Consider the following 22,980-nt stretch of genomic DNA (forward strand, 5'->3'; position numbering starts at 1 on the left):
TCACAATAAACTGTGGAAAATTCTGAAAGAGATGGGAATACCAGACCACCTGACCTGCCTCTCAAGAAACCTATACACAGGTCAGGAAGCAACAGTTGGAACTGGACATGGAACAACAGACTAGTTCCAAATAGGAAAAAGAGCACATCAAGGCTGTATATTGTCACCCTGCTTGTTTAACTTCTATGCAGAGTACATCATGAGAAACGCTGGGCTGGAAGAAGCACAACCTGGAATCAAGATTGCTGGGAGAAATATCAATAACCTCAGATACACAAATGACACCACCCTTATGGCAGAAAGTGAAGAGGAACTAAAAAGCCTCTTGATGAAAGTGAAAGAGGAGAGTGAAAAAGTTGGCTTAAAGCTCAACATTCAGAAAACTAAGATCATGGCATCTGGTCCCATCACTTCACGGCAAATAGATGGGGAAACAGTGGAAACAGTGGCTGACTTTATTTTGGGGGGCTCCAAAATCACTGCAGATGGTGACTGCAGCCATGAAATTAAAAGATGCTTACTCCTTGGAAGGAAAGTTATGACCAACCACATAACACATTCAAAAGCAGAGAAATTACTTTATCAACAAAGTTCCATCTAGTTAAGGCTATGGTTTTTCCAGTAGTCATGTATGGATGTGAGAGTTGGACTGTGAAGAAAGCTGAGCACCGAAGAATTGATGCTTTTGAACTGTGGTGTTGGAGAAGACTCTTGAGAGTCCCTTGGACTGCAAGGAGATCCAACCAGTCCATTCTAAAGGAGATCAGTCCTGGGTGTTCTTTGGAAGGAATGATGCTAATGCTGAAACTCCAGTAGTTTGGCCACCTCATGCGAAGAGTTGACTCATTGGAAAAGACTCTGATGCTGGGAGGGATTGGGAGCAGGAGGAGAAGGGGACGACAGAGGATGAGATGGCTGGATGGCATCACCAACTTGATGGACGTGAGTCTGAGTGAACTCCGGGAGTTGGTGATGGACAGGGAGTTCTGGCGTGCTGCGATTCATGGGGTCGCAAAGAGTCGGAGACGACTGAGCAACTGAACTGAACTGAAAACTCCAATAAAATGCAATTTTAAAAATTGTTCTCCTAACATCCTCATTTTTATGTCAGTGATTGACTTTCCTGGTTTGGGTATCAAGAAATACAACTGGTCCTCAAAAATGGAAGAATCTCCAGAAACCAGTTCGTCAGTGAGAGCTGAACATCTGTGGGGAAAGAGTGGTTTTGACCCACAACTCCCCAGAATTGGAATTATTGAGCCACATCTCAGGCAGTGGCTGGGGGTGACCTGGGACCAGGAAAGTGGGGAGATGCTGCTCCCACGAGAAGGTCGACGCACCGGAACTTTCCAGATACGGCTTTGCAAGTAGGCAGCAAGCTCCACACCCAGAAAAGTCCCTGGGATCTTCAACTGCACTTTTTCAAGAAGTCTGAAAATCACCTACAACTGATCAAAGTCATGAAACTACCTTCCGCATTCTGCACTATCAGAAAGTATGCATCAACTGACCTTTGAACCCCTCAGGTTGAAAGAGGAGAAAATAATTGCGTGCTCTCTCGCTTTGCACAGAGGCTGTGAGGTAGGTTTTAACTCGGATTAAACTGTTTGACAGATGGGCAGATGTCACAGAAAAAACGCCAAACTCTGAAAATCAGTCACGCTGTTTCATTTGCAAGGCCTGCCCAGCTGGCCTGGCCTCCCTGCCTCTCCTCCTCCCCAGGGTACCACCTCTTCTAAGGAGAAGCAGTGCTGGGAGGTACCTTCACAAAGATGCCAAAACATCCTAACATGTGTAGGAGATCACTTTGTGAGAACTAGCAGGTCTCAGCAGCTCCTTCACACAACGCCCACCGACAGGTTCAGGAAAAAGACCAAGAAACAAGTCCGAACTTGATTCCGCCCCTCACCGAGCTTGTCTTCTCAAGGCCCAAGTGTCAAGCAGAGAAAAATAGGTACAGTTAAGGTAAACAAAGCTTTTTGAACAATACCTTCCTTCCCAAGAAGTAACATTTAATCTGGTGTTTTAAAAGATGATACTTGCAAATATGGCTAAGCCGTGTATTCAATTCTGTTCAACTACTGGTGTGAAATTTTAATCAAAAAACTAGAGAGCTCATTCAAAAAAGAAATTAGTGAAAAAACTTTGGTCGTCTCTCATCAGTGAAAACTGATTTAGTTATGCAAATTACTGCTATGAATATTAAACCACTGATGAAAGGTTTTTAATGAAGGGATCTTTTGTTTTGGAAATACAAGGGTATATGCTTTAATTTCTTGCTAATTTACTGTTCTTTGATAATGTTCACATTTTCCCCAAAGTGGCTTTGCTGATGGGTTTAATACTGTGAATAGAACTACAGACCAACAATACTGGTTTTGACAAGGCTTCCCTTGTGTAACTATGCATCGTGATTTGCAGCCCCTTATGCACAATTCTATTAGGGTGAATTTTGTCTACAGGGCTTTCCCTGAAATGAATTCTCATTTTAATGTTAGCCTCCTGCAGTTTTTAATTTTTAATCTGTAATATGAAATTGCAAATTTTACAAACATCATTTGAAAAAGGCACCAGGACAGAACCGAATGCCAAAGTTTACATATTGCCTAATTAGACCGTTATGAGAGGCAGCTTATCAATGTCACGCCAAAGATCATCAAAAAATCCAATTACTAATTTGAAAAACACATATATTTATAGGTTCATTTTGTTTAATTTGCATCCAGTTAGCTCAATAATTGTTTTAAAGTTGTATTAAGGCTAATGATTCGGGCTTAGCTGGTAACGTACCTGAACGGCAAAGGTGGTGCCCTGCTGCCCAACGTGAATGGCAAGTGGCAGGCATGGAAAGACCCCGAGGAGGAGACTTCCTAGCACAGGTAGTTTTGGTCCTCAAGCACTCAAGAGGAAACCCTTTTCAGGGTGGAGAGACGCGAAGCACCTTGCTGAGGTTCCAGCAAGTCCACCCCCGGAGTTCTCCAGATAACCACGAAGTGGGAAAGAAGCGGAAATGGCAAAGGAGGGGCACTGGAGGGTCCTCCAGGGAAAAGGTGGGCAGAGACCTCAAGCCCGGCGAGCTGGTCCGAGTCACTCCAGAAAACAAGGGCAACTTCTCCAGATTCCGTCATCACGGGAGATGTCAACAGGCACACAAGTAAGGAGGGCGGTGATCAGAATGCTGGGTCCAACCCAGTTTCAATATTCAAAACTCACGGGCAGATCCTGTTTCCTGGGTCCCCACCCACTCGTCTACTTCCTTCCCTTATTACTGGGGAGCAGGTCCTGGCCAGCCAACTGGAGATATTTAGAGTCTGTCTTAAAGAGTCAGTCTTTTTGAACATATAAAAATCATTATCCTAAGAGACACGGGTTAGATCCCTGGGTCAGGAAGATCCCTGGCAGGAGGAAATGGCAGCCCACTCCAGTATTCCTGCCTGGGAAATGCCATGGACAGAGGAGCCTGGCAGGCTACAGTCCATGGGGTCACAGAGTTGGACATGACTGCGACCGAGCACATCCTAAGAGTTCATATGCCACAACCAAAGATTCTGCAGGCCTCAGCAAGAACAAGATCCCGAGGGCTGAGACTGAGACCCAGAGAAGTCAAATAAATAAGCGAAATAAATATTTAAAAATATGTAAATGAAAATCATTATCATACCTAAAGGAACATTAGCAAGGATTCCTTAATAGCATGACATAGACCAAGTTTCACTTTCCAATTGTCCCATAAATGTGCTGGACGATATTTGTTTACACTTTGAGTTAAGATCCAAATAAGTTTCACATGCTATAACGGCTGTTGCCCTTCTTAAGCCTCCCGGAATTTCTAAACTCTCTCCTTCTCTCTCTCTCTCCTCCTCTCCTCCTATCTTCATCTTGATCTCTGGCCAATTTCTTTATCTGTTAAAGAAGCCAGTCACTCACCCATTAGCATTCTCCTCTGTTTGCATTGGGCTGATCACTCCCCTGTGGATCTCCTTGACACTCTACCCCATCCCCTGTATTTCTTGGGAGTTGGTCGTTGAATTTGCAGCATTTATGGAGAATCAGGTTTGATTATTTTGGCAAGACTGACTCATAGATGGAGCATGTGTTTCTATCAAGAGTTACATAAAAGTAAGACTTTTTAAGTATGCTTGCTTCTTATTATCAAATAAACTTTCAATATAAGCACTAAATATAATTCAAAAGATGGAAAAATTCAATAGGCTATATACTTTCAGATAGTTTACCGGCTATATATGTTGTATTTTTCTTTCTTGGATCTTTTCCATAAAATGGGATCACACTATACTTTTCTGTTTTAGAAAGTGTGTTTTCTTCACTTAACAAAATACCATCTGCATTGCTTGTTAAACCACTAAACTCTCCTTAAGCTATTAGGAGTGATCTTTCTAATTCTTCGTTTTATTAGATCAGTTTCTCAAGAGCATCTGGAGTTTGGGGTAGAATTTCTGTCTCAGATTCAAAATGTACACATTTTAAAGAAAAGTCCCCTAATCCTTATTCCACATTCCATCTTTTAAATGAATTAAGTGATTATTCCATCTAAGTGTGAATAATGTTATCTTATAAATTATGGAAAATAGTGATCTATTTTCTCACATAAAAATTCAGGGGACTTCTGTGGTGGTCCAGTGGCTAAGACTCCACGCTCCCAAAGCAGGGCGCCCCGGTTCAAATCGTGGTCAAGGAACTAGATCCCACGTGCCACGACTAAAGAGCCCACATTCTGCATCTAAGAGCCGGCATAGCCAACTATATAAGTAAACAAATAAAAAATTCAGGTGCTGCCTTAACTGTTGGCAGCCAGAAGTTCCCTGCACCTTAGAGCCCTGGCTGGTGACCAGGCCCTCACGTGGGACTCCCCGCAGCCCAGCCACACGGGGAGACCTTCATTACCTTTTCGTTTTAAAAGTCTTTATTGAATTTATTATAACACTGCCTGGTCTTCTGTTTTTGGCTTTTTGGCCTCCAGGCATGGGGGATCTCAGCTCCCCGACCAGGAGTCGAACCTGCTCGTCCTGCACTGGAAGGCGAAGTCTGAGCCGCTGGGCCACCAGGGAAGTCCCAGCCGCATTAGCCTCAAGTCCTTCTTTCCCTTGGACTTTCTCCCTGCACCGTCTCTATGCCTGAGGCCAGTTGCCCCTGTCCAGGCTCAGAGCCTGGGAATTTGTGGATCCCAAAGAAGAATACAGGGAGGATTCCGGGCAGAGAATCAGAGGGAGCTTTGGCTTAAAGAAGGCAGAAAGTGATACTCTTGCAGATTGTGAGGTTCACTTGGGTCAACCAGTTTAAGGCTTTCCCCTTTCGCAAGTGAGAAAATTGAGGTTCAGAGAGGTTTAGCAACTCACAGGAGGCCACACAGCCCTCTCTTGCACCATTCGCTGCAGCTTCCCTAAGGTTCCAGACGGCAGTTTGAGAACCAAAGATGGACAGTAAATACTTGCTGAAACACCTGTCCCTTTATGAGGTGACACCCCCGAATAACATCAGCGATGTCCACTTACCACGTGTGGTGTTCCAGCATGCTGTTGGCAGGGTTGGGGGAAGCGTGCAGGTGTATTTAACCACATCCGTTCATTCCGCCATAAACTAGTTTCTATAGGATAGACCAAGACACACTTTGTTTTATTAACACTTTGAGATTGTTAATAAATCAGGATTAAATCCCCATCAAGCTTCCTTGGTGACTCAGATGGTAAAGAATCTGCCTGAAATGCAGGAGACCTGAGTTCAATCCCTGGGTCAGGAAGATTCTCTGGAGAAAGGCATGGCAACCCCCTGCAGTATTTTTGCCTGAAGAATCCCATGAACAGAGGAGCCTGATGAGCTACAGACCATGGGGTCGAAAAGAGCCAGACATAACTGAGCGACTAACGCAAATCCTTGTCTGCTCATTTGATCACCACAATTCTGCCTAAGGGATTTTTTTTTTTCTTTGAACCAAATCCTGAGTTCCGGGAACTCTACCACTGGTGGAAGAAATGAGTTGGGAGATGGGAGCTCTCTGTCCTCCAGCAGGGAGAGTGGGTTCTGGGAGAGCTGGCCAGAGTCAAGGCAGCAGAGATTCCAGCTCCTTTCCCTCCTGTTTTTACCCATGTGTCTTTCTTTCTTCCTCTGTTTCCTTCCTTCTCACAATTTGGAAGGAAGCCAGCAAGCAGTGCAGGTGATGAGGTGGCTGAGCATCCTTCAGAGGCAGAACTGGGAAGACGGGTGGTAACTAGAACGGTGTTCAGTAGCCAAGTCGTATCCGCCTCTTCTCGATCCCATGGGACTGCAGCATGCCAGGTTTCCCTGTCCTTCACCATCTCCCGGATTTTGCCCAAGTTCATGTCCACTGAATCAGTGATGTCATCCAACCATCTCATCCTCTGTCACCCTCTTCTTCTGCCCTCAATCTTTCCCAGCATCAGGGTCTTTTTCAAGCAGAATGTGCTCAGCCCTAACTGCCAGGTCAAGAACTGAGGCTTTATTTCATGGTTACTGGGGCATGTGGGGGTGGTTGTTAAACTTTCTAAGGAGGAATGTGAAGGGTGGGTGAAAGTTGTTTTTCAAAAGCTTCATCTGGCAGCTGTGTTCATAACTCATGCAATGGAAGAGAGACAAGGGGTCAGAAGGAAAGAAAAGAGACAGGTTGTGAGGTGTCTGGACCTGCAGCTCTGAGGGCAGGTGACCACTGGCAGGGTGACACCAAAGTGAGGGGAGACCCTAGGGATGCAGAGAGGCCGGGGCGGGGCACCCACAGCAGGATGGTTGCCAACCGCTCCCGTGCATTGGATCCTGGGTATCCTGTGGAATCATAGACGGCTGGCCTGGAAGAGTGGCGGCCAGGTGAGTGCTGGCCCCTCAGTTGAGCACAACGAGCCCACGGAAGCAACTGACCTGAGACGGAACTGATGGACCAGGTGGAGGACGTAAACCTCCAGGCCAGTGAGTGCAGAACCGCCGAGGATCTGAGGAGCCACCTGGACCCCGTGGGCCTCCAAGGTGGATCAGGGCTACGGGGCTGGGGTCGTCTCCCTGACCCCTCTATCCCCTCACCCCACTCAAAACACGTTCCTGCTTTTATTTGTTTGAATAAAGGGCTTTGCAGAGAATGAAGAAAACTAATTTTAACCACATCAAGGGGGACTTGCGTGTTAGTCCGGTGGTTAAGACTTTGCCTTCCAATAGAGGGGCTACGGATTTGATCCCTAGTCAGGGGGCCAAGATCCCACATGCCTGGAGGGCAAGAAACCAAAGCATAAAACAGAAGCATACTGCAACAAATTCAATAAGACTTTAAAAATGGGCCACATCAAAAAAAATCTTTAAAGTAAAAAAATTAAAAATTAAAACACGCACACACATCAAGGTTTGAAGACAGAAAACTGAGGTCCAGAGAGAACAGAACCTGCCATCTGGTCTAAAGCTGCTGGTTCGGAACAGTTCTAGAATGCCAGGTGGGAATGTCCCAAGGTCATCCAGAGATTCAGACGCCAACGTTCTTGCTCATTGAATAGTCACAGTTCGTGAACCTACCAGGCCCCCATCTCTGCTCAGGGCTAACAGGAAGCAGGTACCCTGTGCAAATCCTAAAACAGCAGCAATCAGTCCAAACCCAGGGCTGCAGAAAGGAAGGAACATCCCAAAGGAGGGAAGGAACATGAGAGATGGGAGGAGGCTCTGCGAGAGGATGAAGGAGAAAGCGGGCGTGTGGACGTGAGTTGCACTCACTCGTTGCAGCCGCGTCTTATTTGTCTGTTTCTTCTGTTTTCTATTTCTCTGTCCGTGAACCTGCAGGACCTGAATGGGGAATAGCCTTCATAAGCCTAATGGCTCCAACCAAGGAAGCTACTCAACAGTCCACCTTCTTTACCTAGAGATGCAACAATTTCAGGTGATGCTGGTGGTAAAGAACCCGCCTGACAATGCAGGAGATGTGGGAGATAGAGGGTCGATCCCTGGGTGGGGAAGATCCCCTGGAGGAGGAAATGGCAACCCACTCCAGTATTCTTGCTTGGAGAATCCCATGGACAGAGGATCCTGGCGGGCTACAGTCCATAGGGTCAAAAAGAGTTGGACACAACTGAAGTGACTTAGCACACACACAGGCAAGCATTTCAAACCCCAGCAGGAGGGTGCCCATTCACAGGCACACCACAGTGGTCCCCACTGTAGGGCCAGCTTACAGGTCAGCCCTGGATCAGGACCCAGGAAGCAGAGATCTCCCTTCATGAAGCCATGAAAGTCTTCACATTGATTTACTGTTTGGCATCAAAACTAATAACTTTTGTTTTTAATGATGCTGGTTTGCTGAGCTCTGAAAAGCCCTGGTTGTGATTTAGCTGCTGTGAAAAGGCAGGAGAAAAACAGCCCCCCTATCAGTTGCCTCAGAGCAAATTATAAAATCAGTGTCTGTGTTTACAGAGGAGATCACCTCGTAGACGTGTCGTCCTGATGACGAGACAACCGCAGAGCACTCACTGAGCTTCAGCTGCACCTCACCTGAGAGCTTCAGGTCTAAAACAGGTGCTGCCTTCAGGTCATGAGGGGTTTCCTGCTGCAGAACAAAGGGGCTTCGACTCCAGGAGGGGAGACTCGCCTCTCTCCATGCTGGTGCACAGACTACCGTTCAGGTAATGGCCTCCTCCATCATTATCCCCTGTTTTGCTATTACACCCATCACCCGAGCAATTAGGAGCAAGTTGAAGCCGATCAGAGAGATCAAAAAATGTAAACTTTTATGAAGGCCTTTTCTATAACAAACGCTCATTCTGCAGGCCTCTGGCCTCAGGACTTCTAGCTTATTTTAAATTAGAGTACAGTTGAGGTATCCCTGGTGGCTCAGTGGTAAAGAATCCATTTCCCCTTGCAAGAGACGCGGGTTCGATCCCTGGGTTGGGAAGATCACCTGGAGAAGTAAATAGCAACCGGGTCCAGTATTCTTGCCTGGGAAATCCCACGGACAGGGGAGACTGGTGAGCTACAGTCCATGGGGTGGAAAGAGTGAGACAGGACTTAGCAACTACACAACAGCAGCAACAGTTGATTTACAATGTTGCGTTAGTTTCAGTTGTACAGCTGAAATATACAATCACTATTTTTCAGATTCTCAATATTCTGTAATAACCTCTATGGGTAAAAAATCTGATTTCCTTCTGTTTTTTTTTTACTTCCTTCTGTTTTTAAGGCTGAATAATAGTCCACTGTTTGCATATAGCAAATTTTCTTTATGTCTTCATCATTTGATGAGCCTTATACCTGTTAGGATGGTGATTTTATATATATATATATATATATATATATATATATATATATAAAGAGAGAGAGGACAAGTGTTGAGGAGTTTGTGAATATAAAATGACACAGCTGCTATGGAAAATAATATGCAGTTTTTCTCAAAAAACTTAGGCCTAGAACTCTGGTAAGATCCTGCAGTCCCACTTCTGAGCTGGGAGAGCTGGACCAGGATCGACTCCCGACACGTGAAATCCAGAGTCAGGACAAAGTGGGGCCTCAGACGGGCCACAGGCTAGGATGAGGGGAAGGAGGCAGGCCCGGCAGGGAGGCGGTAAACACCGGTGCCCCGGGCTTGTTTGCCCCTGTCTGGTTCTGAAGGAAAGTGAACGGCAATGGTGGGAAGAAGTCAGATAGATGACTAGTGGAGAAGAAAGAGGATGCTCAGAGTCCGGCTCTGGCGGAGAGTCAAGCTTATCCCCTCCCCGCCCCAGTCTCTGGAGTCCTGCCTTCAGAGCGGTGGGGTCTCCCAGCTGGGCCCCACGCAAGGGTTCCCTTCAGGAGCCATCCTGTTGCCCCCCACCCACGAAGCTCAAGAAGAGCCTGGACCATCCTGACATGGCAGGCTTCTCTCCTGTAGTCTGTGGGCTGGACCCCAGAAACCCTCCACCCCAAGCAGAGCCACCCAGCCCTCCCACTGCCACCACCCCCAGGGTCTCCTCAACTGTATCAGGTCAGTTATGGGCAGAACTGTGTCCTGTCAACACACAGTGTTGAAGTCCTAACCCCCAGTTCCTCAGACTGTGACTGTATTTGGAGGTAATCAAACACATGAGGTCATTAGAATGGGTTTGCTACCCAAGAGTCCAAGTTGGCCAGTGCATCCCAGAGGAGGTGTTGAGGCGAGGAAGATGGCCTTATTTGGAAAGTTGGCTGACCAGGAAGATGGCAGGCTAGTGCCTCAAAATAGCCATCTTGTGGGGGCCTGGAAGCCAGGTTCTTTTAGGGATCAGAGATGGGGGTAGGTGAGGAAGTAAAGTTAAAAAAAAAAAGTTTAATTCTTGCAAATTATCTCCTAAAATGGCCAGCCTCAGAAGGGAGGTGTGTTAGTTTCACTTCCTTATAAGCCTTCACAGGTGGGCAGGGTCAGGCTATCTCCCTGTGAGCCAAACCAGGGCACCTGAGCCCAAGGGTCAGGTCTAAGGGGGTGGGCAGGGCTCCCTGAGGCAGGCCACCCTGTATGCCTATAGTAACAAAGGCGGGGAAATCACAGAAGCGGATCCGGACTCAAAATTAACCCTCACAGCTGCAGGTCCTGATCCCACAGGACTGGAGTCCCTATAAGAAAAGGAAAAGCCAGCGGGAGCTCATGCACAGAGGCAAGGCCATGTGAAGACACAGCAAGGTGTCTGCGAGGCCAGGGGAGAGGCCCGGGGGGGGGGGGCGGCCCTGCGGACCCCTGAGACTTGGGTCTGCACCCTCCAGATCTGTGCAGGGGGCAGAGGCGCCAGGGCAGCAGAGCCCATGGCTCGGGGTCTCAGGTAGGGGTGGGGTGCCCTCATGGGGCAGGCTTTGCAATGAAATCATGAAAGGCAGGATGTAAACGCACCTGATGTGGAAAAGAGGCGGAGTTGGGGTGGGGCACGGACGTTCTTGGACACGAGCATCTCAGGGAGAAAAGGCATCAGCTGTTACTCCAGGGCCAGGAACAAAGAAAATGAAAAGGACCTCAGGATGCCGTGAAGTCACTGGTGCTCAGGAATTGAGACGTTGCCAAAAAGTCACCCAGCTCACACCTCTAAGAAACGATGCTAGAGTCTGCCATCCTAAGACAGTAAAAAATGGCTACCCACTCCAGTATTCTTGCCTGGAAGATTCCATGGACAAAGGAACCAGCAGGCTACAGTCCATGGGGTTGCAAGGAGTCTGACAGGTCCAAGTAACTTGAGCAAACAAGTAAGACAGAGAAAGGTACATATTTTTAGGCTCAAAACCAAAACAAAAAGTCAGGGGCTTCCCTGATGGTCCAGTGGTTGAGAATCCACTTTGCCATGCAGGAGACACCAGTTCAATCCCTGGTCTGGGAAGTTGCCACATGCCTCGGAGCAGCTAAGCCCGGGTGCCTCAACTATTGAGCCAGCAGTCTAGAGCCCGCGTGCCATAGCTGCTGAGGCCCACGTGCCTAGAGCCCGTGCTACACAAGAGGAGCCACCGCAGTGAGAAGCCCGCACACCGCAATGAAGAGGAGCCCAGACACCGCAACGAAGACCCAACCCAGCCAAAATAATAATCAGTTCAGTTCAGCTCAGTCGCTCAGTCATGTCTGACTCTTTGTGACCCCATGAACCGCAGCACGCCAGGCCTCCCTGTCCATCACTAACTCCTGGGGTCCACCCAAACCCATGTCCATTGAGTCGGTGATGCCATCCAGCCATCTCATCCTCTGTCGTCCCCTTCTCCTCCCACCCTCAATCTTTCCCAGCATCAGGGTCTTTTCAAATGAGTCAGCTCTTCACATCAGATGGCCATAATAATTAATAAATAAATAAGATTCTTGAAGGAAAAAAAAAATCGCCAAGTTGGACTTGGTTAAAATCAAAAAGAAGTGAAATGGTATTTCAATTACTCCTGAGATGAAGGGGATCTTAGTGCCATTACCTCACGTGTAAACAGATCTGTCTCAGGCCTTTTGTGAAGCTGAGATGACGAAATCCACCTTGGTGACTCTCAGACTGAGAGTCTTTTGTCATGAAATCAAAGATCCTACATTAAGCAGGTCGGGGATAGAGTTCAGACTTTCCTGTTTAAAGCTTTCCAGGGGATTCTAATGGGATTCCGGAGTTGAGAAACACTGACCTCTATGGTACTCTGCTCACATAGGAAGGGCCTCCTAAATGCTATGTCATTAACATAGCATTAACATAACATGAATATGTCACTATGTTATTGTCCCATCCACTCACCTACTCATTCATGTGACCTGAGGCAGAAGTCAGTGACAAGCCGGGGTAAATCCTCTTCTTTCCGCATCCACCCCTGAACATCTCAAGCATCAGGCGCCACTGTGGGAAACAACAAATAATTGATTAAGGGGAAAAAATGTGTAGAACTTCTCAGAAGTAGAACCTGCCGTGTCTGTTTAATTCCAGCTCGAACAAGCCCTTCCTCTGCGATCCCAGTAAGTGGAACAAAACCTCCAACTACCAGAGGAGCAGGCATGGGGTCTCCATCCTAAGACGTGAGCCCATCGAGAAGGGGGAGGGATTGTTCTAATTATGGCCACAGCTCTTCCAAGCAAGCTTTCCGCGAGCTCACCTCCAGCAGATTGAGTTAACAACGGAGATGTGTACTTTCCTAGAGTCAAGGGCTGCGTCCGGGTCCTTCTGATTCCTAGGACGTTATCTGTGGACACCTATTCCCTGCAGAAGCCAAGGACACGCTGTAAGTCTGAAATCATGAGGATATATGCATGTTAACAAGGACACGTGCCCCCGGGCCTCAGTGACTGTGTTCTTCGTTTATTGTTCCTGTTGTCAGTTGCTCAGTCATGTCTGACTCTTTGTGACTCCATGGACTGCAGCACGCCAGGCTTCCCTGTCCTTCAGTATCTCCCAGAGCTTGCTCAAACTCATGTCTATTGAGTCAGTGATGCCATCCAACCATCTCATCTTCTGTTGCCCCCTTCCAGCCCTCAATCTTTCCCAGCATCAGGGTATTTTCTAATGACTTGGCTCTTTGCATCAGGAAGCCAAAGTATTGGAGCTTCAGCTTCAGCATCAGTCCTTCCAATGAATATCCAGGGTTTATTTCCTTTTGGATGGACTGGTTGGATCTCCTTGAAGTCCAAGAGACTCTCAAGAGTCTTCTCCAACACCACAGCTTAAAAGCACCAAATCGTCTGGCACTCTTCTTTATGATCCGACTCTCACATCCATACATGACTACCGGAAAGACCATAGCTTTGACGCTATGGTCCTTTGTAGGCAAAGTGATGTCTCTGCTTTTTAATATGCTGTCTATGTTTGCCATAGCTTTCTTCCAAAAAGCAAGTGTATTTTAATTTCATGGCTATAGTCATGTCTGCAGTGATTTTGGAGCCCAGGAAAATAGTCTGTCACTGTTTCCAATTTTCCCCATCTATTTGCCATGAAGTGATGGGACCAGATGCCGTGATCTTCATTTTATGAATGTTGAGTCTTAAGCCAGCTTTTATCCTCTTTCACCTTCATCAAGAGGCTCTTTAGTTCCCCTTTGCTTTCTGCCATAAGGGTGGTTCCTCTGCCTATCTGAGACTATTGATATTTCTCCCAGCAATCTTGATTCCAGCTTGTGATTCATGCAGCCCAGCATTTTGCATGATGTATTCTGCATATAAGTTAAATAAACAGGATAACAATATACAGCCTTGATGTACTTCTTTCCCAGTTTTGCACCAATCCATTGTTCAATGTCCAGTTCTCACTGTTGCTTCTTGACCTGCATACAGGTTTCTCAAGAAGCCCGTAAGGTGGTCTGGTATTCCCATCTCTTTAAGAATTTTCCAGTTTGTTGTGACCCACAAATTTAAAGGGTTTTAACATAGTCAATGAAGCAGAAGTAGATGTTTTCTGGAATTTCCTTGCCTTTTCTATGATCCGGCGGATGCTGGCAGTTTGATCTCTGGTTCCTTTGCCTTCTCTAAGTCCAACTTGTACATCTGGAAATTCTCAGTTCACCTACTGTTGAAGTCTAGCTTGCAGGATTTTGAGCCTTACCTTGCTAGCATATGAAACGAGTGCAAATATATGGTAATTTTAATGTTCTTTGGCATTGCCCTTCTTTGGGATTGAAATGAAAACTGACCTTTTCCATTCCTGTGGCCACTGCTGAGTTTTCCAAATTTGCTGGCATATTGAGTGCAGCACTTAAACAGAATCATCTTTAGAGGATTTGAAATAGTTCAGCTGGAATTCTATCATCTCCACTAGGTTTGTTCATAGTGATGCTTCCTAAGGCCCACTTGACTTGGCATTCCAGGATGTCTGGCTCTAGGTGAGTGATCACACCACTGCAGTTATCTGGGTCATTAAGAATTTTTTGTACAGTTCTTCTGTGAATTCTTGCCATCTCTTCTTAATCTCTTCTGCTTTAGGTTCACACCATTTCTACCCTTTCTTGTGTTCATTTTTGCATGACGTATTTCCTTGGTATCTCTAATTTTCTTGAAGAGATCTCTAGTCTTTCCCATTCTATTGTTTTCTTCCATTTATTTGCATTGCTCACTGAAGAAGTCTTTCTTATCCCTCCTTGTTATTCTTTGGAACTCTGCATTCAGATGGATATAACTTTCCTTTTCTTCTTTGCCTTTCTCTTCTTTTACTTTCTCAGCTATTTGTAAGGCCTCCTCAGACAATCAGTGTGCCTTTTTTGCATTTCTTTTTCTTGGGGATTGTTTTGATCAGCACCTCCTATACAACTGGAGAAGGAAATGGCAACCCACTCCAGTATTCTTGCCTGGAGAATTCCATGGACAGAGGAGCCTGGCGGGCTACAGTCCATGGGGTTGCAAGAGTCAGACACAACTTGGTGACTAAACCACCATCCTATCCAATGTTATGAACCTCTGCCCATAGCTCTTCAGGCACTCTGTCTACCAGATCTAATCCCTTGAATCTACTTGTCACTTTCATTGTACAAGCACAAGGGATTTGATTTAGGTCGTATCTGAATGGCTTAGTGGTTTTCCCCACGTTCTTCAATCTAAGTCTGAATTTTGCAAGAAGTAGTTCATGATCTGAGCCACAGTCAGCTCCCAGTCTTGTTTTTGCTGACTGTATAGAGCTTCTCCATCTTCAGCTAAAAAATAATGTAATCAGTTTGATTTGGGTACTGACCATCTGTCTATGTGTAGGGTCATCTCTCGTGTTGTTGGAAGACAGTGTTTGCTATGACCAGTGTGCTCTCTTGGCAAAACCCTGTTAGCCTTTGCCCTGTTTCATTTTATACTCCAAGGCCAAATTTGTCTATTACTCCAGGTGTCTCTTACCTTCCTACTTATGCATTCCAGTCCCCTATGATGAAAAGAACACCTTCTCTTGTTGTTAGTTCTAGGAGGTCTTGTATGTCTTCATAGAACTGTTCAACTTCAGCTTCTTCAGTGTTAGTGGTTGGGAAACAGACTTGGATTACTGTGATATTAGATGGTTTGCCTTAAAGACAAGCCGAGATCATTCTGTCATTTTTGAGATTGCACACAAGTACTGCATTTTGGGGTCTTTTGTTGACTATGAGAGCTATTCCATTTCTTCCAAGGGATTCCTGCCCACAGCAGTAGATAAAATGGTCATCTGAATTAAAGTCACCCATTCCTATCCACTTCCACTTTACCTTGATTCATAGACCTAACATTCTAGGTTCCTATGCAATATTGTTCTTTATGGCCAGACTCTACTTTTACCACCAATTCAGTTCAGTTCAGTTCAGTCACTCAGTCGTGTCCGACTCTTTGTGACCCCATGAACCGCAGCACACCAGGCCTCCCTGGCCATCACCAACCCCCGGAGTCCACCCAAACCCATGTCCATTGTGTCGGTGATGCCATCCAACCATCTCATCCTCTGTTGTCCCCTTCTCCTCCTGCCCTCAATCTTTCCCAGCATCAGGGTCTTTTCAAATGAGTCAGCTCTTTGTATCAGGTGGCCAAAGGACTGGAGTTTCAACTTCAACATCAGTCCTTCCAATGAACACCCAGGACTGATCTCCTTTAGGATGGACTGATTGGATCTCCTTACAGTCCAAGGGACTTTCAAGAGTCTTCTCCAACAGCACAGTTCAAAAGCATCAATTCTTCAGCGCTCAGCTTTCTTTATAGTCCAACTCTCACATGCATACATGACCACTGGAAAAACCATAGCCTTGACTGGATGGACCTTTGTTGACAAAGTAGTGTCTCTGATTTTTAATATGCTGTCTAGGTTGGTCATAACTTTCCTTCCAAGGAGTAAGAGTCTTTTAATTTCATGGCTGCAATCACCATCTGCAGTGATTTTGGAGCCCAGAAAAATAAAGTTAGCCACTGTTTCCACTGTTTCCCCATCTATTTGCCATGAAGTGATGGGACCGGATGCTGTGATCTTCGTTTTCTGAATGTTGAGCTTTAAGCCAACTTTTTCACGCTCCTCTTTCACTTTCATCAAGAGGCTCTTTAGTTCTTCTTCACTTTCTGCCATAAGGGTGGTGTCATCTGCATATCTGAGTTTATTGATATTTCTCCTGGCAATCTTGATTCCAGCTTGTGCTTCCTCCAGCCCAGCGTTTCTCATGATGTACTCTGCATATAAGTTAAGTAAGTAGGGTGACAATATGCAGCCTTGAGGTACTCCCTCTTTGTTCTAGCTGAGTAATATTCTATTGTATACATCTACCACATATTTCTCCCAAATAGAGATGATTCTTCCCCCACCAGATTGTCACAAAGGATAATGAGATAGCACAGGAAACCAGGGACCGTCCTGCCTGACTCACAACAGATGGGAGACCCCGCCCTGACTTCCAACACAATTGGCATCACTATTTGTATCAAATGATAATGTGAATTAGAGCTTCAGTCTGTGACAAGTGCCAAGAGGCAGGTGTGGTCTCAGTGGAGGAGTGAGCAAAGGGTGGGGGCCGGTTCCCCACAGAGCAGGGCTGCTCTCCATGACCAGGCCAGTCCATGTCGACTCCGGAAGTCTCTGTAACGGAGCAGGACCCTAGGAGGCCTGCCCAGAATAGATGCCCACCCATGCCCTCTGCCTGCCTTTTTGTTTGTTTAAAAACCTTTAGTCAAAGAATAAATATAATCAGAGAAGTGAGAAAATGCTGAAAGAAAGGAAAAGAGCCAAGCAAGGCAAAAGAACAATATTTTAGCCATTAAACACAGTCAAGGTGTGAGAGTTGGACTATAAAGAAAGCTGAGCGCTGAAGAATTGATGATGCTTTTAAACTTTGGTGTTGAAGAAGACTCTTGAGAGTCCCTTGGACTGCAAGGAGATCAAACCAGTCCATTGTAAAGGAAATCAGTCCCAAATATTCATTGGAAAGACTGATGCTAAAGCTGAAACTCCAATACTTTGGCCACCTGATACAAAGAGCTGACTCACTGGAAAAGACCCTGATGCTGGGTATGATTGAAGGTTGGAGAAGAAGGGGATGACAGAGGATGAGATGGTTGGATGGCATCACCAAGTCAATGGACATGAGTTTGAGTAAACTCCAGGCGTTGGTGATGGACAGGGAGGCCTGGTGTGCTGCAGTCCATGGGGTTGCAAAGAGTCAGACACGACTGAGCGGCTGAACTGAACTGAACTGAAGGAGTCTGAGCTCCTCCTCAAGGGTTATAGGTAACATTCTGAGCCATTCATTGTCTTTGGAGCTGTTTAGCAGATACAGAAACCCCCACCATGTGGGGGAAGTTAACTATGTGCTGCCCATAAACGTATAGACCCCACACTGGGTGGAACCAGAAGGTTGATGATGCTGACTCCCAATTACCTCACCACCAGCCAATCAGAAGACTGTCCATGAAGTGACCACAGCCTGCCCTTTGATCACTGTAAGACTCCGCAGTACCTGTTTCGGGGTGGTCATACAGTTTTGAGGGCACTGTCCTGCTGTGGCCCTCTTTGCCTGGCAAAGCAATAAATCTCTTTCTTTCTGCTGTTGTGGTTGTTGTTGAATCCTGAGTCCAACTCTTTGGCGACCCCATGGATTGGGATTTCCCAGGCAGGAATCTGGGAGTGGTTGCCACTTCCTTTCTCCAGGGGATCTTCCCGATTCAGGGATGGAACCTGCATCTCCTGTCTGTGTCTCCTGCATTGTAGGCAGATTCTTTACTGCTGAGCCACTGAGGAAGCCCCACTTGAACCAAAACTGTCTCCGAGATTTAATCAATCAGCAGTGTACAGAGGCTGAATTTTGGAAACATTTTCACCCGTCAGGCTGTGCATTCAGGATAGGGCTTTGGGGCATGAGCCACCTGTCTCCTTGCCTAGACCTGCAGTAAACCTTTCTCTGCTCCAAACTCTGATGGTTTGTTTGGCCTCACTGTGCACTGAGCACAAGAACTTGCTTTGGGTAACACAAACACTTCCTTACATTTTGCACCCCAGGATCTCACACAGTCCTGCCCCTGGCGGTAATAACCATAGTTTCTAGGACGCTGAGAAGCCTGCTGTGCTGAGCAGAGGTCTGACACAGAACAGGCCCTTGATAAAAATTGCAATCATGTTAACTAATTCAGAGCTCCAGGCAGTAAGCTCAGGACGACAGATTCTAACATCCTGCACACTTCTCTCAGTTCAGTCTCTCTGCAACGTTTACCTGGAGAACATTCCCAGCTGCACAGACATGGAAGTTAACCGGAACCGGGCTCCTTCTTGTACACATAACCTCTTGACGTCTTTGCGGTGGTTACTGCTGTCGGACTGAGCTTCCCTGGTAGCTCCGCTGATGAAGAATCTGCCTGCAATGCAGGAGGCCCTGATTCGATTCCTGGGTCAGGAAAGTTCTCTGGAGAAGGGATAGGTCAGCCACTGCAGTATTCTAGGGCTTCCCTCGTGGCTCAGTTGGTAAAGAATCCATCTGCAGTGCAGGAGACCTGGGTTTGATACCTGGGTTGTGAAGATCCCCTGGAGGAGGACACAGCAACTCACTCCACTGTTCTTGCCTGGAGAATCCCCATGGCCAGGGAATCCTGGCCGACTGCAGTCCACGGGATGGCAAAGAGCCGAACAGGCCTGAGCGACTGAGCGCAGCACTGCTGACTACCGAGATCTTTCTCTAGATGGCGCACTAGCCCAACCCTCTGAATAACGCACAGGCTCCGCTATAGCTCGTTAAGCCCATCACACCCCATTCATGGTCTCTCGGGTAACTATCCCCTGCAGACCGGGTGCCTTTTTGCAACACAGACCATCATATTTGCCCTTTTAACACACTGCCTGGCATTCAGTAGACACTTCATACATGCCTAAAACAGGATTGGGCAGGTATGTCTACAGTTTCCAAACTGTTTTTTAAGAAAAGGTCAAAATTTTCAGACGATAATGTATCATTACAGCAGTGGCAAATTATTCAAAAGAATTACTGCAGTAATGATGCAAAGTCTTCAGGAGACTGCCAAAGGCATTTCTCCCATAGTATTTCGGAACAGACTGGCACCTAACGGCGTTCAGAGTTCTCCCGTCGATGACGGTTTTTATCTGGATCAGTCTTACTCCGGCAGCACTCAGTTTGGGTTTGCTTTGGAGGAGGACCCGTGATTCCAGGAAACCCAGCGGACAGGACCTGCCGGTCTCCAGGCCCCTCCCTGCCGGGCGAGATACAGGGCAACCCCGCGCGCGTTGGCACAAGGCAGCCGTGTCTACAGCGCCCCCCACCCCGCCCCATCCCCGTACCAGCACAGCTCCGAGACGTGCAATGACCTCAGGCACAAACGCGGAGACGTGGAGCTGTCTTCCCCGCGGAGTGGCACAGACGCGCCCCGTGCGTGTCCCAGCTCCGCAGGGCTGCAGCTGCGCCAGCGCCCAGACCGGCATCTCTACCTGAAGGCGCAGTGGCCCCGCTTGGTCGCCAGGTGGCGCTGCGGCCCCGCCCATGGCGCTCGGGGCGCCGCGCGGGCTGGTCCTCCCAGCTTCCGGGCTCCACCAGCCGAGGGGGCGGCCAGGATGCTCGGGGCCAGGGTCGCTCAGGCCCCTGGCTCCAGAAGTCGGGAGCCGGCTGGGCCTGATACGGGTGGCCTGATTCGGTTTTTCTTTTTTCTTTTTGGCTTTCAAGAAATGCCCCAAGGCTAGATTTTTCCTTGAAATGCTAGCAATTACTGTACTTCAAAATTTTTCACAGAATTTTTTAAAGTACAGTAATTGCTTACTTAAGTACAGTAGTATTTTTTTCAAGTAAAGTACTTTTTCTAAGTAAAAAAAACTTTTTTAAGTACAGTAATTGGTTATTTAAGTACAGAAGTCTTTTTTTCAAGTAAAGTATTTTTTAAGTAAAAAAATTTCTTAAGTACAGTAATTACTTACTTAAGTGCAGTAGTCCTGTATGGATGTGAGAGTTGGACTGTAAAGAAAGCTAGGTGCTGAAGAACTGATGCTTTTGAACTGTGCTGTTGGAGAAGACTCTTGAGAGTCCCTTGGACTGCAAGGAGATCCAACCAGTCCATCTTAAAGGAGATCAGTCCTGAATATTCATTGGAAGGACTGATGCTGAAGCTGAAGCTCCAGTCCTTTGGCCACCTGATGCAAAGAACTGACTTATTGGAAAAACCCCTGATGCTGGGAAAGATTGAAGGCAGAAGGAGAAGGGGACAACACAGGATAAGATGGTTGGATGGCATCACCGACTCAATGGACATGAGTTTGAGTAAACTCTGGGAGTTGGCGATGGACAGGGAGGCCTGGTGTGCTGCAGTCCATGGGGTCGCAAGGAGTTGGACACGACTGAGTGACTGAACTGAACTATCGGTAATTTCTAGCATTTCGGACATGACTGAGAGACTGAACTGAACTGTACTTTAAAAATTGTAATAGAAACTTCTTTAAGGCATAGGCTTGTCATGTGGCCCATCTGGCTGTGGGAGGCAGCTCCAGGACCCCACCCAGAGCCCAGTAATTACCTGGTCAGGAAGGCCATGGGTCTTAACTGGTCCCTTAAGACTTAACACACTTGGGTTCCCCTGTCTCTTTGGCATCTCTGCCTTGCCTGTTCTACCCCCATCCCCACCCCTGCCAGAGAACCCCAGGCCCACCCATGAAATGCTTCCTGATATTCTTACGCTTCACTTTTAAAACTTTTTCTCCTGGAAAAGTTTAAACTTACAGAGGCAATAAGTGTAACGTGACAAACCCCCATGTACCTGTCACCCAGCTTCAATAGTTGATGTACACGGGCATCTGCGTTCATCCATATCCCCAGGACACTTCCACCTCTCACCTCCACTGGTTTATTTTATTTTTTTTAATAAACTGTGTTTTTTAAAAATAATTTTATGTATGTATTTATTTTGGGTTGTGCTGGGTCATCGTTGCTTTTCTGTGGTTGTGGTGAGTGGGGGCTACTTTCTAGTTATAATGTGCTGGCTTCTCACTGCAGTGGCTTCTCTCGTTTCAGAGCCCTGGGGCTAAGGCACACAAGCTTCAGCAGCGGTGGCTCCCAGGCTCTAGAGCACAAGCTGAATAGTTGCGGCATACGGGTTTAGTTGCTCCTCGGCATGTGGGGTCTTCCCACAATCCTCCTGCCTTGGAGGATTTACCACTGAGCCACCAGGGAAGCCCTCCAGCAGTTTATTTTTAAATAAATCCCACACATCCTATCTCTTCCTCCGTAAATAGGTAGTGTATATCTCTAACAGAAGTCTTTTAACATAACAATACCATTGTCACAATAATGATACTATTATCACATCAAAAGCATTTCCTTCAGTTCAGTTCAGTTGCTCAGTTGTGTCTGACTCTGCGACCCCAGGAGCCAAAGCACTCCAGGCCTCCCTGTCCATCACCAACTCCCAGAATTCACCCAAACTCATGTCCATTGAGTCTGTGATGGCATCCAACCATCTCATCCTCTGTCATCCCCTTCTCCTCCTGCCCTCAATCTTTCCTAGCATCTAGGTCTTTTCAAATGAGTCAGTTCTTTGCATCAGGTGGCCAAAGTATTGGAGTTTCAGCTTCAGCATCAGTCCTTCCAATGAATATTTAGGGCTGATTTCCTTTAGAATGGACTGGTTGGATCTCCTTGCAGTCCAAGGGACTCTCATGAGTCTTCTCCAACACCACAGTTCAAAAGCATCAATTCTTCGGTGCTCAGCTTTCTTTACAGTCCAACTCTCACGTCCATACATGACTACTGGAAAAACCATAGCCTTGACTAGACCGACCTTTGTTGACAAAGCAGTGTCTCTGGTTTTTAATATGCTGTCTAGGTTGGTCATAACTTTCCTTCCAAGGAGTAAGCGTCTTTTAATTTCATGGCTGCAATCACCATCTGCAGTGATTTTGGAGCCCCAAAAATAAAGTCAGCCAGTTAATATCATCAAATATTCATTCAGTGACCCAGTTTCTCCAGCTGCCTTATAGATGTGTCCTTAACAGTTGATTTTTCTAAATCAAGTCTAAAAAGGCCTGTGAATTGTATTCATTTGATTTAAAAAATTTTTTTAATTCAGGTAAAATTTTTCATATACCAAGACATACAGATCCTTGTTTTGTCAGATATAACCATTTGTGTGATGAACACATTCATCAAACTATAAAAGGTTTCCATCACCCCTGAAAGTTCCCTCTTCCAATCCATTCCCCTACCACCCAGCCCACCAGAAACCACTGACTTCTGTTATCTTACAGGAATTCTGCCTGTCTTAGAAATTCACATAAAGGGACAGGCATACTCATCTGTGCCTAACTCCTTCTACCCAAAGTAATCATGTTCTTTGAGATTCAGTCACAGTGTCTTATGTACCAAGACGTCCTTCTTTTTTAGTCCTTTGTAGTATTTCACCATGTGACTGGAACACAGCCTGTATGGTAACGTTTGTGGTTTAGTCCCTCAGTCTGTCTTTCCACAACCCTATGTACTGAAGTCTGCCAGGCCCCTCTGTCCATGGGATTTTCTCAGGCAAGAATACTGGAGTGGGTTGCCATTTGCTTCTCCAGGGGATCTTCCGGACCCAGGATCAAACCCACATCTCCTGCATTGGCAGGCAGGTTCTTTAGCCACCAGGGAAGCCCCTCTAATGGA

This window comes from Capra hircus, chromosome 26 (genome assembly GCF_001704415.2).
Source record: "Capra hircus breed San Clemente chromosome 26, ASM170441v1, whole genome shotgun sequence".
NCBI classification, from domain to species: Eukaryota; Metazoa; Chordata; class Mammalia; order Artiodactyla; family Bovidae; genus Capra; species Capra hircus.